Source organism: Coffea eugenioides, chromosome 8 (genome assembly GCF_003713205.1).
Source record: "Coffea eugenioides isolate CCC68of chromosome 8, Ceug_1.0, whole genome shotgun sequence".
NCBI classification, from domain to species: Eukaryota; Viridiplantae; Streptophyta; class Magnoliopsida; order Gentianales; family Rubiaceae; genus Coffea; species Coffea eugenioides.
In genome coordinates this window covers 17699706-17702724 of record NC_040042.1, presented here as the reverse complement: position 1 = coordinate 17702724, position 3019 = coordinate 17699706, and positions in this window count along the sequence as shown.

Here is a 3019-nt window from a genome sequence, read left to right as displayed (position 1 = left end):
TGATGTGAGGTTCATTGTAAGCTTTTCATTTATGAGTGAATACTTCATGAGTGTAGCTCTGTGAGGGTTGTCCTAAGGGATAGTAAAACTTCCTGGCTTGACCGAGTGGTGTTCGGGGCAAGGAGGAGGTGAACCTTCCTTTGTACGCAAGAGTGATTGTAATTCATCAACTTGAAGAAGTTTATTTGAATTAATCTACAAGCTCAAGAGGAGCTTGGTAGTTAATTGGTTTGCAATTCTTTCCTTTTCATTTATTTATTGTTACATTTGTGATCTTTACATTGTTTATCTCTTCCACTTGGTTGTCTTCGATCCTTACAATTGGTATCAGAGTTTGGTCTCCTAGAGATTAAGCTCAATCGGCTTTGGAGTAATAATGACAACCAATAATGCCATGTTTTTTGATGGACATTCTGTCATTAGACCACCTATGTTTAATGGGTCAAATAATGTGAGTTGGAAAGAAAGAATGATTATTTTTTTGCAATCAATTGATATTAAATTATGGTTTATTATTAGTGAAGGTCCATATGATGCCTCTCTTATAGATGAAAATACTCATAAATCTAGACCAAAAACAAGAAGTGAACTAACTGCTGTGGATAGAGCTCATCTCACATTAAATGCAAAAGTCATGAATGTGTTATATTGTACTTTAGACTCAAATGAATCTATTAGAGTCAAGGGTTGTAAGTCCGCTAAAGAAATTTGGGACAAACTTAGAGAAATCCATGAAGGAAGCAAAAATGTGAGAGAACAAAAGAAATATATTCTGGTTACCAAGTATGAATCGTTAAAGATGGAATCTCATTAAAACATTGATAAGATGTATTGTAGATTCAATGACCTCATTAAGGACTTGGAGGTGCTGGAAAAAGAATACTCTCTAGGTGAGAAAAACAAAAAAATTCTGAATGTCTTATCCAAGGATTGGGAGAGTAAAGTGACTGCCATTGAAGAAGCTAGAGATCTAAATTCCTTACCTATTGAATCTCTTATTAATTTTCTAATCTCTTCTGAGCTGAAACTTAAGTCCATAGTGCAAGAAGAAGAGGATGCGAAAGTAAGAAGGAGCATTGCTCTAAAGGCATCTCAAGATGAAAATGATTCTGCCTCCCTAGATGGAGATGATATAGAAGTTGATGATAGTGATCTAGCTCTCATCACAAAAAGTTTCAAGAGATTCCTCAACAAACAAAGATTCAGAAAAGGAGGAAATAGCAACTCATTTCCAAATCAATTCAATAATGCAAGAAATAAAGGAAAGCAAGAGGTCAACAAAAAGCAAGGTGACAAATGTGTCGCGCCCTATTTTTTATAAGAAAAATAAATAAATGGTTTAAAAAGTGAATTTTTGATTTGAAAAATGAATTTTTGATTTAAAAAGAAAATGAAAAACATGGGTCTAAATGGGACTTGAAAATGCGACGATTTAACCCAAAATATAGTTTAAAAAGGGTTTTTTGAATGAAAAATGGAGTCGCCACTTGGTATCGAGTTGAGGTGTACCAAGTCACCTAAAAATGAATTTTAAAGAAAAAAAATAGAAAACCCTTTTTAAACGACTCTAAGTCTACGAAAACCAACGAAAAATGTTCGGGAGTTACATTTGACAAAGGGGAAGGCAAGGATAAAAACCCAAGGCACCCCTTCAACCTAACCAAGGCCAGTTGCGTGATTTAGTCAAAGATTTTCTTGTTTTAACCAAAAAATTTATCACATTTGGATGTACTATATGAATGCAAACCCTAGACCTAGGGGACGTCGGGGGGCAAAATTTCTCTTCAAAATTTGAATGGTGACAATCACATTAATTGTGACGCCCAATAATGACTCTTTGGAGAGGTCACGAATTATGCAAAAATATGAGACTCTAAGAAGAGGAAAAGGATAAAATAATTATAGAAATATATATGTCTTAAAGGAATGCATCATGTCGGGTACGGGGGACTAATGCTCGTGACTCAATTTTCCCTTTTAATAGAGGGAATACGAGCGGGCTAAAACTAGAAAAGCCAAACTCGTCCATATCCCATATCCAAGGGGCTATTCCCTAATCTGATCAAGCAAATGAACTAACCTAGTTCTAATGCTTATATGAAATGCAAGTCTAATGTCATGTTTCATACAAAAGGCGGCAAGTAATATTCATATAAGGGAAAATATGGGAGAAGGGGTATACATATATAAGGAAAGTGTCATGCAACATGGTGAAAGAGGCCCTAGAAAGTAAAGATATGCATGAGATGAAGTGATTTTATCACACAATCATGATCTATCGCGCGAAGGGGCTCCTAAGGGTCTAGCGTTGGACTAGCCCACATCTACGCTCTCTCACAAGCATTGGACTTGTAAGAGCTCGAGGGGACAACCATGACTAGCATTGGACTAGCCATGGTTACGTGCATTTGCATCCATCATACACATATATAAGTAATGTGCATAATTAAAGCAAGTAGACATGTGAGCACGTAATTCACATAACACATAAACATGCATATCTAGATGCCAAAACCTAAGAAAGCGATTAAACACATAGCACCTAAGCATGCAAAACACATAAGGCAATTAAGGCCCTAACTATTACATTTTTAGGGGGGAAGCCTACTACAATCTAAGAGGGGAAACGGAATAAAACAATAACCTAACTATTACAATTTTGGCATTCGAGTGCCTCCCAAAGGATAAAATTGAACTAAAATTAAAGCAAAAACTAAGCAACTAAATAAATAAATAAGGTGCAAATGAAATAAACACTTAAAGTCATGCAATTGCACACATAAGACACATATACGCACGTAGGGTCAAAAAAAGTCAAAAAATAAAGTATAGAGTGTACCTCCCTCGCAATGGTAATCGCATGAAGGAAAAATGGCTTCAAAACAATAAAAGGGTCAAGGCACCAATTAAATAGTAAAGCATAAACAAAATCACCAAATCCCTCCCAATTGCAACTTAAATGAAATCAAATAGTGCATAATTTCAAAGAAAGTAAATTATTGATCAAATTTCTAAAGTA